This window comes from Anoplolepis gracilipes, chromosome 9 (genome assembly GCF_047496725.1).
Source record: "Anoplolepis gracilipes chromosome 9, ASM4749672v1, whole genome shotgun sequence".
Classification (NCBI taxonomy): Eukaryota; Metazoa; Arthropoda; class Insecta; order Hymenoptera; family Formicidae; genus Anoplolepis; species Anoplolepis gracilipes.
This window is the reverse complement of record NC_132978.1, coordinates 9,452,501-9,468,990: the sequence shown is the minus strand read 5'-3', so window position 1 is coordinate 9,468,990 and position 16,490 is coordinate 9,452,501. Positions and strand designations below refer to the sequence as shown.

The 16,490-nt window shown below is 34.6% G+C and overlaps 1 long non-coding RNA gene across 2 annotated transcripts in view; it reads right to left on the bottom strand.

Moving 5' to 3' along the window:
• Window positions 1–16,490, bottom strand: part of LOC140669689 (uncharacterized) — a 280,179-nt gene that overhangs the window by 92,837 nt on the left and 170,852 nt on the right. Inside the window, exon 3 of one of the 2 annotated variants that reach the window (XR_012047376.1) lies at window positions 795–3,456. The exons of the other annotated variant lie outside the window; for it this stretch is intronic. This is a non-coding gene — a long non-coding RNA (uncharacterized lncRNA). Of the gene's footprint in view, window positions 1–794; window positions 3,457–16,490 lie in introns of those variants that run through there. 2 annotated transcript variants of the gene reach the window in all.

Genomic DNA, 16,490 nt, shown 5'->3' with positions numbered 1-16,490 from the left:
CATTTAAAAATATTCATGTTATAACTTAATTTCTCATATCTCGTAGCATTGTCTTTCTCAATGACGATAGATAATTAAATTTCCGGACGGTATACAATCAACAAGTAGATTCTTCATTTCCAATTACTAAGTCTCTCTCTCTCTCTCTCTCTCTCTCTCTCTTTTTCTCTCCCTATTTGAGCAATTTTATTCTCATCAGGAAAGAGAATGGCGAAAGCAATTCGCTTTGGGTCCAACTATTTTATTACGATCTGGATTAGTTTGTTACGGTGAAAACGAGGCAGGTCAAAATGCACTTGAGTAAAAAAAGTCGGAGATATTGTCGAGAGCGAAACATAGCGCAACTAATGACGATAGTTCCTCCACTGAGAAGTGGATTAAGACTTTCTCTGTTGGTCAGCCGAACGGTAACAAAAAAATGCGAAGATGATAAATGATTCTTAGTATGGCTTTATGTTTGATAGGTATATAAGTGCAGATAAAAAGTTTCTTTTTCTAATGTGTTTGACGCGGTATCTCTTCCGATGAGCATCCAGATTATAGATAACATTATGATAGAATCTTGCAAGCAAAAGCATTATATTTCACAAAGTATTTGTACAAACAAAACAATGTTTACTTTTTAAAACAGAATTAATTAGAGACTATGAATAAAAAATTAACTAGTTACTATATTATATATACGTATATATATATATATATATATATATATATATATATATATATATATATATAATATTATATATACTATACAGTTGGTATATTAATTGCTAAGTTACTTTATATGTTGTGAGAAATTGCTATGAGATTTAAAAACTTAATTGTGATATTCATAGAGAAATTAAATGTAATTAAGAAAGATTAAAAATTGACGAATTTAATAATAAAAATAACTTGCATCAATAAAACGCAGTTCATAATCATGTGCTTTAAAATGAGACGATATCAAACGAATGAAAAAGTTAAATGTAGCGTTGTTTTGCACATGATGCTCATGTCACTCGTAAAAGATGCGTGCTTGATAACCCTAGCGACGCGACGGGATAATTCGAACCGTACGTTAAAAGCCGAATTCATGGCCCGAGTCAAAAACCACGGTAGAGCTGACAGATATCCCACTCTCAAATTCTAGCCCCTTTTATTTCTCGTTGTTCCTCTCTTTCTCTCCCTTTCGTTTCTCTCTTTCTATGATTTCCTCTCCGTCTACCTCAACCGCCAACTAAAATTCTGGTATTCTCTCCCTCACTTTTGATCTAACACTCTCTCTCTCTCTCTTTCTCTCTATTACCCCTCGTACGCGCATCGTAAACCTTTTTCTGTCATCATTGCCTACCCACGGTGTCTACCTTCTTTCGTTTTACGAACAGCTTTGAATTTTTATTCGACAAAACGAATGAGAAGTGGCGAGAGAAAGAAAGAGAACAGGTGTAGCGTATGCGTGCGAGAAGAAGAAGTGGAAGTAGAAGTGCGTAAGAAGAGAGGCAGGAAAAAAAGAGAATACTGGGGTATCTCGGTCGCGCGCAAAAGCTTTCTTCAAAGAGTGCTCCATTATCCGCGCCAGGAAATCCGAGAGAAGTTCGAGCATCCGCTGAGATAATCGAATTCTTACTTCTCGACCGCCCTTTATCTTCCCGCGGGCCACCCTGTGAGCCCTTCTCCTCCTCGCTTCCCACCCTTCCTCCCGTTTGAACACTCACTTGAGCATCGTCGGGCCGCATACATATTTATCCTCCTTTATAATGCCTGCTTCTGTTATGCTGCAATATCCTCCTTTTTGCTTGCCCTCATATTACACTTCCGCTTTTACACGTCTACAAGGTTTAAAATGATAGTACGTGTTTATGCTGCCAGATTAATCGATAAAAGTCTTTCAACCTTACTTTTTTCTCACCTTCCCTTTCTCTCTCTAAACTATTTATTAAAAATAGATAAAATTTTCCTTTACAAGAAAGACAAAATTTAAAATATTTTTACGTTGTAAAATGCAAAACGTAAAAAAAGCTATGAAATTATAATCATGTCTGTGAGTGCTCACAAACAAGTATGTGTATCACAAACGCCGAACATTCCAAAAATATGAATTCTCGTTTATAGAACTCTATCCTCTCGCCAATAATTTACGCATATCTGCTCGGCGCGCTGATTAAAGTTAGGGGCGGATCAGAGAGAGGAAAAGGATCTCTCGCGAGGTCGTAAAAGCGTGGACTTTTAATAATGTTCGGCGCGACGCGATTTCGTTGGTACGCGCGCTTTCCGCGTCGGAATTGTAATTAGCGTGCCGGAGTGCGCGATGCTCACCGATTCGATAGTCTCGGTAGTAGTAGCTCACACCACCAAGTTATCGGAACAATCGGGTGACTGCGCGCAACCGCTTTTTTATATTTCCAGCGAGGCTAACTGTTTCGTGCGTCGACTGCAAACCCGCGCGCGGATAACGAGGTGACTACCACTACGGTTAAATATCGATTTGCTCGCCATATCCACTCTAAATTATTACATTTATAAACCAGTCTTGTTAGTTATGTAACGCCAACAGCACTTTACATATACAAAATATACTTTCGAGTTATCGTTTATTCCTTCATTTTCTCAATAAATAAAAATCATATTTTGTTTTAAATACATTATAAGAATTGAAAAAAAAAACAATATACTCAGATATATTAGATATACTAATTAGCCTGAGTTTGTTCGTGTATTCGTTTACACTTGCAACACACGTTATCAGAATGTTGTTAATAATAATCCAAATATCTAGGATAAATATGTTCCATTTTACTTTCTATCGCGCAATCTAAGACCTGTAAAATATATGTTCCCCACTTTTATGCCGGTACTGTAGAGGACAAAAACGAGAAGGTAAAGCGAGTGCGGTATGTAAGAAAGGAAATAAATAAAAGTTGTCACGTAATTTTAGATCTTCCAAGAAGCACTCCCGCTTTTTTTCACCTACAAGTGCAGGCTAATGCGAGATTGATGTCCTGCGGTATTAAAAATGTATCACGCGCGGGTCGCGCCCGAGGGGGCAAGGCTTTAGAATTACAATTAAGTGTGCAATTTATTCGGCCGCGTTATTTCCGTATAAATTTTGCCATTCGCCGGCGCTGGTCAGAACACGAAGGGAGGGAAAAGCAAGGTAAAATTAATGCGTCTGCTTGCGAACTATAGCGACACGGCCGAAACGAGCAGAATTCTGGAGAAATTAGTTTTTGTGACAAATTAAATATTTTTGATGGTTCTTGAAATACATAAACACAGTATCTTTTTGTAATTCGCCTTCAATAATTAAATCTATTGAATAACATAATGCAGTCTGTCATGTATACGTGTTTCTATAAAAATTAAATTAAAATGTCTTTTAAAATTCAATCGTATAAAGCTACATCAACGATGTTTACTTACAAAGTTAGGTGTCGCACCACATGTCTGCATCCACGGCAATAATGTAGTACTTACCTGAAACAAACGAGAAAAAGATTATTATTTTGTCAGATAAACGAATAATAATAAATTGTACAAAAGTTGCACGCAATCTCTTTTCTCGTTTCTGACCAAAACACTATTCAGAGAAATGGAAGTTAAATCAATTGCACCCACAGCTCTCTCTCTCTCTCTCTCGCCACTATAAATAACGAATACCTTACATTGTAATACAATCATTCGTATTCATTTGGTGGTTCTGTGCGGTTTCGTTTCGTTTAGCCATTTCTTTTCTCTTCGACAGAACTGATGATCCTAGAAATTCGAAAACAAAAATTTTACGATGACCGTCTCGACGAAATCAATTTTCTTGCAAGAAATGAACATTCCACAATAGAAATTTGCACATTTGCTTAACTGCGACATGCCGCCAGTTGTAGCGTATCTTGTACGTTCTATACAAATTTCATTATTCGAGAACACTGGCGAATGCTCATATTCCTGATAATTGAATCCATTATCGAGGCGCACTTAACCGAAAGTAGGTCAGCCAAAACTACAGTTATCGACCAAAATTTGGTGCCATTTGTCACGTACGAATACGCCTTACAAGTTCGTACCAGCTGTAGTGTTACATGCTCGGCCCACGCGACATCACCGGAGGATTTTAGTTGAGTCCATCCTTTGCAAGATAATACGCGTTCCCATTCTGTGCATATATATATATATATATATATATATATATATATATATATATAGTATCGCTTTCGACCTATTTTATTTCGAAAATTATATTTTCAAAGACCATCGTGTTATCCGTATGATATAATCGATATCGATATTGTCGCGTGCGATGAAAATTCCGGAAAAAATTTCACATTTTCAACGGAGTCAGCTAGTCTGGAATTTACACCGTTCCGCGCCGATCGATCACGTCCACTCTGCATGCCGCTTCGAAAGTTGAGAGATTATAGCGTAGTGATCTACATCCACGTAAGCGAGGCTTTTTTAAATATCAGATCAAACGTCGGCGAAAAATTCGGGTCAGTGACCCGCGATTTGAAATTCAATCCCGCCATTCTTACAGCACCGATATACAAGGCCGTGTAAAAGCCGGTCAAAGCTCGGCCGTATATGACTAAGAGATTTTGTAGCTGTATATACGAAATATAAATCGTTTCTTCTCTAACGACAAATATTGTTTAGCAATATTTCTGTAGCCAACGGTAAAATTTCCGACGTTATTCGCACAATGTGTGTAAACTATTTCATTATATATAAATTTTACAATTTCTCATGTGACTAACATACGATATATAATTTCCAATGTTACATTTTTTATACAAAATAATTTTATAAAACCCAAAGAGTGCAGACGGAATGTGCATGATAATACTATCTGCTTGTTGGTCTGTTGCATAAATATGGAGCTTGGTTCCGAATACGTTCAAGTGCAATCGCAAAATGTAATTACTGTTGTAGAAGCAGATGACGCCGCGACACCGTATACAATTTCACCGAAGCGTAAAATGCTGAAATGTTCGTGACGCGTATATAACATTATTTATTCGCGAAGCACTCGTATTATCGGTCAAAGTCGGCTTCTGCGTGGAAAATTATACTTAAAATATCTTGCGTACGACATGTTGTCGCATTATCGTATTGTGTTGATATAAATTGATGTTTTCGGTTGCATGTAAGATTACGCCAGGCCGATAAATTCAACAAACCGTATGCTAATGCAACTATGCCAAGAGTGTAATTGCATACACGTAATTTACATTAAACGTTTGTAATGCGATCATCGAAACAGCCCAGATCTGTGTTACCGATACACTAAAACGTTACACATTAAGCAAAACGAATTCGTACGAGTTTAATCTCATCACAGATCGCAATACAATTCGCGGAAGACAGCTTTGCTTTTCATTGAAGATATAAATCAATTTGGTATGATGCAACATTCAAAACGGAGTTTTTTACAACGGAGATTAAGCAAGAAATATGGTCCACGTAATTTCGTTAAGCATAACTGACATTCGAGTCTTCGATCCAGAGAAATGTCATGTCATAACATTGGATCGATGTCGGATACAGTGGATCGACGGTTCGCACTGACTCCTCGCCGAATACGCGATACTGTGTCTATTGAATAGATTCGCCATAGTGCCGGAATCGTTTTTCAGAGATACAAAAACGGATTGCGTGCAGAGTTGCGATGCGTATGACACGAATGCGCAGAATTTTGACACAAGCAAAACGTATCTACGTTCCGGACGAGCTTTTGACGCGCCGTCGACAGTGGCTCAGGTCCAATTTCCGTTTTGGGAGACGCAAGGCGGTCTTATCGTTCTCCGTCTGAATACTGCTTGACACGAGCTCGCCCCGTTGTTTGGCGAGCTCTCCTGCCTGAAAGCAGACCACCCTTATCGCGGGAGGGAATCATGTCATTTAAAGTACATCAATTCCTTGATCTCTCGCGTGGTCGTCGCGGACATTGCGCTCTGTGGAAGGACATACACGTGCTATCAAAGAAGAGACCGTCATCTCGTTTCTGTCGTCGTAGGCAGGACAGACAGTCAAGGCGCCAGGATTTCGAGTTAATACTACGAAGGACGCAATTTTCTCGAGTCTGTATTTTTCTCTTTCTCTCTCTATACGTTATTTTTGTTTTATTTGATTTTTAAATATATAAGAATATTAAAAGTTATAACGTGTAAAAGACGAGATAAATAAAATAATTACAAAACGAATGTGCACAGTTTCTTAATGAAAAAATGTTTAAAATTGTGAATAATGAAAATAATTTGCTAGTTTTGCGAGCGTTTTCTACAGAATCCCAACAAATATTTCCCATAGCGTTTCAACAGGCTGGAAGTCGCAAAAGTGTCAAAAGGGGCTTCTAGGGCGGACTCCGGTAATACAAGGGGGAAGGTATTTACCATGGCTACCGCGAATGGGGTATTCAACGCACGCAGTTAGGATAGTCCTGGGCACTTCGAGTATCCGCTCGACGTTGTACAAATTGAAATTGCAATTCTACAGAATGTCCCGAGACAGCGGTCGCAAACGTCGCCGTCTCGCGACAAGAGAAACGGCGGCTATTCCGGCGTTCCTACCGCGCTATTTTTCAGCGCGCACCCGCTACACCTTCAACGCATTTCCGCGCAAGGACGAAGAAAAAAATCGAAAAAAAAACCTCTTCCCCCGTCGTCGTTACAAAAGGAACGCCGCGTTACAAAGGTGGAACGCGCGCGCGTTAAGAGCAGACGTTTCTCTCTCGGGGGAATGCGCGTGGATTTGCGCGGAGGCTGCGTTCCCGAAACCGTCGACCGGTCGAAATTATACACAATAACGAATCCCACGCGTAATTATCATGTAACTTCGTTGGCCCATTGTGCATCCGGCAACGTGAAAGATTAATTCGCTTAGCCCGCCCGCCCGCCGCATTTCATTGTTTTGGATTAGCCCACCGTTCTCTCTATCCCTCCCTCCCTTCCTCGTGCTTTACCACTATATAGCCGACTTCTCCGCCATGAATTTATTCATACGCCACCGCGATTGTAGCCGTGGACCTTATTCCTCGCGGGGAACATCCTACCATGGGCGTCGCCAGGATTTTTTCTACAGCATCGGTAAAGATAGTCGAATTTTTTAATTTTTTGAAATATAAAATTCTCTTATATTAGAAGTCATATTATGAAAATTTTTACTTTTGATGCTATAAAATAGTATCTTATTATTAATTAAATATTTTTCTCTTTTATTGAAACACAGTAGAGCAAAAGTGCAATCTTATTTTGTCTTTCAAGACAATTATATAACCAACTCTCGTAATAGTGGCAAATGTAACGATTTCATCTTATGATACTGCGCATGTGTAGGTAATATTTAAATGATATTACGGCTGACTCTATTTTTGCTGCTGCTGTATGTAAAATTGTTTCGTAATGCGATAGTGCAGAGATTACAATTGATAATTCAAGAATTTGAAGAATCATTAATTTGATTTTTATTCAAATTTACCGTTGTACTCAATATAATGCCCAAAATAAAATGAGTAATATAAAATGCAAGAAATATTTGTACGATTGAATTATCATCTTTTGATTTATTTTAAAAGATTGACATTTTTAATGATATTTAAAAAAATTAGAATAAAAAGTAAAAATATGTGACGTGTTAAATAAGTTAACGGGATTAAAGCGCTCTTTATTATTTTAACGTAAATTTATTAAAATTATCATTCCATATATAAACTATTTAATATGTCACATATTTTTATTCTATAATCTTTTTAAATATCGGGAATGTCAATAAACGATTAAAACGAATCAAAAGACAAATATGTATGTATAATTGATTCCGTAACAATGTACAGTTGTTATCGATAATACATGCATGTGACTCGATACTATTTTTGGTATAAACTCTGATATTCAATCAAACGTAAGAATAACGATCATAAAATAAACTTGAAAAGAAATTTACCCAGTCCATGCATGACGATATCATTTTTTATGAGTACACGTCACCGCGCGCAGTCGATATGCCGGCAAGAATGTGAGAGCCGTAGCGTCGTCGCTCTCGGAGGAGTATCGGTATTTGCGAGGTCAACAGAAAGCTGTCCCGCCTTTACCACGGAATCTTCTCCCGTGGGATAGCGGACAAAGATTCAAGTCAGTTTACTGTTATGCCAAGCCCCGCGGGGAAGACGAGAGAAGGAAATCCCGTACTTAGATTTTCCTCCCGTCATATACCTAATCTCGATGACGACAGACTCCCATTTCAGTGCCCAGCTCTAGGATATCATGCGCCCCGGGCGTGCGCTTGAACATCCGTTGCAATTCTGCCATAAAATTTGCAGGCGTATAAGAACCAAGAAAAGACGACGTTTCCTCGGCATGAATCAATGACCGACGAGTAATCTAAATTTAGATCTAAATGCGCATGATGCTCAAAATAACATAATTGGCAGTATCTACGTGTATTGATCGTTTGAAATATATTTATTATAAACGATGTTAGAATAAAATAATTGGATGGTAATGTTCTTTCAATTATGAATTTTTATAGTACGCATACATAAGCGTAGGGAATAAACATAAATTTTCCATTACAATATATGTATTTAACAAAGTAACATAAATATAATTAAATCTGCTGAGAAAATTAATTAATGATACATTTTATATACTGCGTGTGTGTGTGTGTGTGTGTATGTGTGTATGTGTGTGACAGGATTTTAATATATTTAATATTGTTGTCTGTTTAAAATTGATTTCTTATTACATATTATATGTGATATTATAATACTGTATTTAGAACATTTCTGTCAATCACTGAAAGCAATCATTTATTTTCAAAGCTACATCGATTCCTTTGATGTCATTTATAACACCTAAATTAGATAGTATGAAAGATGAAAAAATCTGCTAATAATGGGTCTCGTAGGATCCTCACGCGAGGGACTATCGTATTACAAAAACTCTAATGAAATTTACATAATAGTACGTGAACCTCTGAGGCGCCATTCGTCATGTCCTGTCATCCGAGCTGTTCCATCTCGTTCCATCGTTTACTTGATCTTTACTATTCTTTCTATTCTTTTTCTCGTACATATACATATACAAAACTACTCTGCTTTTCAAACTATTACATAATATGACTTGCGTTTTGCATTTATAATGTGCTATTATTTTTTTGAAACAGAAGTTACTTTTTTATAGAAATATATAATAGCTCTATTTTACTTGTAATTTAATATCAAAAGTTTTATGCGTTACTTTAAAATACTAATAGTGTAAGTAGTTTTCAATCTAGCTAGCAGAATAGGAACATATAAAAATATAATAATAATTCAATTAAACAGAATCAAAGAAGTCTGATATTAAAGTCATCTTTCGTGCGTTTTCATATGCATTTACACACAATGTGTGATCTCAATCTGATGAATCCCTCTATTCGTAATTTGATTCACCTGAGAAATAAATGTGAATCACGATGTACACCCACTCTATCGAACCACCACCGGTACATTCGGAGAAAAAGGAGAAAGGGCAGGGGGCTTAAATCGAATCGCAAATCGTCCAAATGCAAATAAAAATGGAAATTTGCCCTCGCCGTTCGTCCACCCTCTACTTCATTCTGACTCATTTTCTGCTCTTTTTCGAACTAAAAAAATTCTCGCGTTCTTTCGCTCGTTAGATAGCCCAACGATGAGCTTTTCTGACTGCAGGGAATATAAATTCCGAAAATATTTCCATTAACCACGTGTATTCTTCAAACCATTATGTGTAATTTTTTTTTTGTTATCTACTTAGCAAATATTTTCATTAATACTAGCAATTTGTCTTATTATAATAGCAAATAATTAATTTTGTCATATGACAATAACAAAATAAAACAAAATTTTGAGAAATAACTAAATTTATAAAAAATTAAACATAAGAAAAGCTAAATAAAACATGTGCGTGATAAGAGGAAAAAAATAAGATTACAAAGAGAAAAAGTCTCTATAAAACGGAAAATAAAAGGAACGATTAGTCAATCAATGGTATCGTCAGTGGTACTCGATAAAATTACTGTTCTGCACGTTTTGAAGATGAGAGGAAGGAGAGGCTGATAAAGGGGTGGAAGCAGGAAGTCCTCTCGTACTTTCTCTTCTCATCTTCTTTCACTGATATCTATACGCAAAGACCTCCGATCTCTCTCACGCGCTATCGGCAAGAGGACGTAGAGTGGAAGCTAATAAATTCATAATTCAATATTGACTCGGGGATTGTCTCTGCTCTTGCTTCCGCGTAATTCCTCGTAGGTTTGCCAAGCTTTTAAACAATTAGCTGCGAAAACAATTACTGTGTCGCCAAGAGAGAGAGAGAGAGAGAGAGAGAGAGAGAGAGAGAGAGAGAGAGAGAGAGAGAGAGGAGAGAGAGAGAGAGAGAGAGAGAGAGAGAGAGAGAGAGAGAGAGAGAGAGAGAGAAAGAGAGAAATGGTAGAGAAAGCATCCCTTTCTGTGCTTCCCTTTTCGTAGGGATCCATAGCGTTTTCTTAACGCGGTAACTTCGCACGCGGAGAGGGGAGAGGGACAACACCACCACGCACTTTTGGCATAAGCTCAAGACAAATATTTATCGCCGGGTATTATGAGAACTTCCTCTTTCGGCTTTCAAGAAAGCGTTCCTTTGAAATGTCTGTCGAAGCTAGAAGCATACCGTTTATCATTGCATCAAAATTGCGAAAAAAAGATTATTGCCATTATGTATCCATTTGTACTTTATGTTATTACATATTAATTTGTTCTTCCTCTACTTGTGTATTTATCATATTATTATACAATTTGGATCATAACTATTTTTAATAATAAAAACAATTCAAATAATATATTTTCTATAATAAATTCTATAATAAATTTCTATATATATTTTCTGTATATATATATAAAAATAAGTTTCGAAGGAATATAAGATTAAAATTAAAAATACATCTCGAACATTGGTTCCTAACACGTGACACTGATTCTATCTTATTATAATTATTTAATTTCACAATGAGAAATCTTATAAAGTTGAAAGATATCCGGTTTGCACGAACCAGAATTCTATATTTCTACTTTCAATTTAATAAGACGGCGAAGTGCCGCATTTGAGACATTCTCACGTCCCACGATTATTTCGTTCTCCAAGGAGGAATGCTATGGAATGCGTATCAATTTTCGCGTAAACTCGTAAAGGAAACGGAGATTCCAAACTCGTATCACATTAAAAAAGCACACTTGTCTATTTTTACGTGTATTATATATATATATATATATATATATATATATATATATATATATATATATATATATACATATACACATATAAACATACATTTGTACAGTTAAAATGACCCAAAGGCAAATTACGAATTTCAGTACAGTTATTTTTATTACGATAAATAAAAGCTTTATGAAAAATAATTCGACCCACCGTTGCAAAATTTCAAGAAAATTTAATCCACGTCTGCACAGGTTTCCAATTCGTGCTCGTTAGCGCAGAGTGATTTATTGCCCCGAGACTTACAGCTTTACGAATCGGGCGGGGTGGAAAGTGTTAATGAAATTTGTACAGGACATTTAAAAACATCCGGCTTTCAGTGAGCGTGCTAGAGTTGGGGGCCTGTGATTAGCGTGCGCCGCAACGGCACGCACAATAAATTATTCCTGGAGCGTTTGATTTAAAATTATTGCCTCAGTTTGTTCCAGGATTACGGGACACAACGTATTACTTTCCTACATAACCCAGTCCCGCGTGTGCATCTTGCTGTAAGCTAGGTGATTGTTCAACAATAATATACTATGTCAATATACCAAATCTCTGCATTTCATTATCTCGATCCTATTTTATTTTTGTTCAAAAATTCGATAAAAACATGTAAAAGTGCGATCTAATCAGAACGTCCGCCTAAAGCATTGCAAACAATAATCTGTCAGTAAATTAAATTAGCAAAATGTCCAAATTAAAATGTATATTAATAAAGAACTTGACCTAATTTTAAAGAGATTTTGAATCATCCGCGCGCACAGACAAATTGTAATCATAATACAAATTGTACATAGCAGTGAAAAATTACAAATTTTATAAGCTTCACTGTCCAGTTTTAAACATATATTTTAATAGTAATTTATATGTTAATTTGAGATATGCACGTACTCTTCTATATTTGCAAGGACGTTTTTAGTTATTAACTTCACTTTTATTAATTTCACTTTTATTTTATAATTAAAAATGATATATCAATTTCTGAAAAAATTTGCTCAATTCTTTAATCCTTCTTGTCCTCTAAAGGGATCCTATAAATTAGTTTTTCCGCGAATATATCAAATACTATAAAATACATTTTATTCCCTTTCACACATACACACACAACTAAATAGATAAACATAAATAGAACATAGTATTTTGCATTATAATTTTATTTTACATTGTAATGAGAATGTACATTGTAACGATAAAAAAAGCAGATTTAATTAAAAAATAATATTAGATTTGTAGTAATATTATGCCTATGATAAAATATAATCAGATATAAACAAAAGTATATCATAAGAAAATTCAACGTTTATTTTTTTGTTGCGTTTTATTTTTTATAGTATGTATATTTATACGTACTTTATTGTCATTCGCATAGTGAAACTCAAGCTAGAAGTTAGCGGTTGCTGCTATCGTTACATTATCTCGTATATTTCGCATTATTTCTTGAACGATTCATAAGTATATTGATGGTTATCTTAAAGCAAATATTTCTTACAATATATACATATATATATTGTAATAAATTGTATAAAATAGAAACCAAAGCAAGAAAGAATAAAAATTATAAATTATTTCTACTTCAGTTTCTTTCAGAACTTATTGTTAGCTTTTGTATTAAATACAGAATGTCTATTCAAATCTTGTAAAAAAAATTTTCTAATTTTTCAGGTATTTTTGCTCAAAATTCCTAGTAAAGAGAATATTTTTTTAATATAACTTTCTCTAAAATAAATTCTATTTATTACATACGTTTTCTAATATTTTCACTCATACGAAGGAAAAAACCTCTCAAGTTTCAAATGCTAGATTTATGAATATACTGAAAAAACTGAATAATTTTTATAAGATAAACATTTTTTACTTGTATAAAATTTTCATTTCTTTATCATTCAAAATTACAAAAAATATGTACTTCATATTCAATATTATATTAAGACATGAAACATATAAGCAGAAATTTATATATATATATATCTTACAATTAAATACATAATTTGCATAGTTGGCTGATTGGTGTGTGTGTTCTGGCGTTCAGAGTTTATGGCTTTATTTTTAATAGTCCTAGAGTTTTTCTATAAATTAAACAAAGTTCCGGCAATTAAATAAAAAAAAATGCTCAGGACAAAGTTCTATGCGTAAAAATTATTAGAATATTAATTAAACAAATTGCCAAATCATGATTTTTACAAAAGAAATCCCTGAGAATTCCAAATTTTTCATGCTTTTGCGGGGAGTAGACGCCTTGTAAATACAATCTATTTAAAACGGATAAAAAGTTTAATTATACGTAATTAATAATTCTTTTTGGATGTATTAGTTTTTTTATTTTGGACACTAGACCTTTAATAAATTTTAAATTATATTTGTATTTTAAAGATCAGCGCGTGGTGTATCACAATTCCGCTCTTGCTCATCGTATACCAACAAATATTAAATTATTTTTATTTTAATCTCGAGATAATATATTTGCAAATATTATATTTATATTACAAAAAAATTATAATTTAAAATATTAATTTAAAATGCTTATAAAAAGAATATATATATATAAAGAAAGAATACTAAAAATATATATAAAAATGAAGAATTTTTTCTTGATTTTTTAAAATTTTATTATTAACTTTTTTAAATTGCTTCAAAAAATGTGTGCGTTAAAATATATCTGTCAGATAAAAAACAGTGATGTTATTGATCAATTGAATTTGTTACATTAAATTAAATCTTTTAAATAAAATTAAATCTTTTATCTCGATGTTGCCGTAATTCTTTTTAACACAGTATTTTTTTATTTCATATAAATGATAACAAATGCGAGATTTCTCTCGATAATGCAACCGGTTTTATGTATAGGATGAGAAGGTGAAATTCCAGAGATCGATCCATGATCCGTCATTAATCACGCCTGAGTAATGAGTTTTATCTGCAAATAATTAGTATCGACATGCCAGAGCGATGAATCATTGTCGATGTATCGTGTCAACCGTGCATATGTGGCAAATTCGATACCCATTCCTACGTAGCATCTCGAAAGTGCACAGCAACATAATTTTGTAATCGAATGAGATTACCGATTAGTTAATGGAATCTAATAGAAATATACACTGTGTGTACATCGCTATTTTGGCAGGGGATAAATCAGAGAGAACAGATTATTAAGTGAATGTATTACATCAATCACTTAGCTAGCAAATACGAAAATATTAAATTTTACTGACAAATGTGCGTTAAATTGACCGTGACTACATGTACATTCTCTTGCTGTACGAGAATAAATTTTTTTTTGACATCAGCAAACTCAATTGTTTATTTTTGTGATGTAATGTCTGCAAAATTTGATTATCACACGGTCATTGCTTAAAAACGGTTGCACAAAACTTATTAAATAAAACAAAGTTTATTAAATAAAGCAAATAAAATAAAGCGAAATGCTAAAAATTTACAAATAAACTATACGATTGATGTAATTACACAACTTGTCAATTATGCAGTTAAATTCTAAAATCGCTTCCTAGTAATATCCGGCGAAGCTCGGCCATAAACGTGATCGGACTTTACCATGCAAAAAAAGATCGCGAGAATTATGTGAGTTCTCTCTAACTCTCGAATTAACTCAAAAGTTAAATTCGCAACCGAAGAATGGGGTATTTCCAGATGGTAACATCGCATATGCGCACTCGACATGACCTCCGCTTCCATTTTGCTGCCTTCGTCGGCAACTAACCTAACCGAAAGAGCATCCCGTTCCCCTTATCCCTTTCTCTTCCTCCTTCCCTCTATCCATGTCTCCCTAGTCCGTCGTCCCTTTTGCCTCTGCAAAGCGCGAGCTGGCAAAGTTGTAAGTAGCGCTTTCGGCCGTTTGATTGCATTAGCTTATTCAACCAAGTTTGGACGCGCGGTGCCTCTATCCGGCACCGACGTGAGAGTTCTCCACCCTCATCCCTACCTACCTCTCTCTCTTCACCCAACCGTTTCGTCCGCACCGACCGTCTACGCTTCTCTCATCCATTTAAATGCACTTTGAATGTCATCTCTTTCAGGACATCGTTGCACACGGTGTACTATCGATGGACCGTATGCTCTTACTGTCAGAAAACTTTGAAGGATTGTTTCGCGATTACGACCGACTGTTATCGAACTTGCTAATGAAACAGATCTGCAGATAACAAAAGTTATATATTTTTCTGGCATTTATATATATATATATATATATAAATTTTTCTATAAATTAAAATCCAAAGTTCCAAAGTTCAAATTAAAAAAAAAAAAAAAAAAAAAAATGCTCAGGACAAAGTTCTATGCGTAAAAATTATTAGAATATTAATTAAACAAATTGCCAAATCATGATTTTTACAAAAGAAATCCCTGAGAATTTCAAATTTTTCAAAATATATATATATATATATATATTTGCAATTTTGTAAGACAGTATTTTTTTATAATTGCGAAAAGCGGATTCATATTTATATTTCGTCTTTTTGCCGAGAAAAAGCCCTTTTAATAAGTACAACTTGACGGTGAAGGTTAATTTGATCATAATAATTAACAAATTATAATTAATTCATTGAATTTGATCGTATTTTCGATACCAACAGAGTAGCATTAAATTTCAACGAACATTGCTGGATAATGTTCAATAAAAGCACGCTCTGTTCTGATAAACGATTCGGTCCAAATAATTATTATAAAAAGAAAATAATATCATATTAGAGAAATACGATATGAAAGAAGTTTACGAAAGCATCATTAGTTTGATTTGATTATTGATTTGTTAGCTTAAAGGATCCTTCAATTTAGATGTTGTGTATTTACAGAAGAAATAAAGAAGCGAACGATTCGCACTGAGACAGTATTGTAGAAGTAGAATCTTACTTCTCTCAAAAGTTTCGGATTACAGTACCAGAAACTTCAATATCCTTTTACGATTACATGTCGCAACAGAATGTCATGTTCGAAACTCGGTCAAGAAATAAAACCAATCCGACGCAACATTGACGCAAGCATATCGGTGATCGGTTTCCATAGCTTTGAAAATCGTTGTTTAGATTTTCCAATGTTGAATGACAATTGCCATAGATATCCATAAGTAGTACAAGAACAAAAATATATGTGTATGAAAATAGGATGGTGCGCAAGATACATAAAACGATAAAACACCTAAAGAGAAACGGAAAGTTGAAGGAATTTAAGAGTGCTGCTACGCAAAATGCATGTAAAGGTCGGTGTACAGAATACAATGTTATGTAGAGAATTGCGGGTAGTGTCATTGCGAACTTT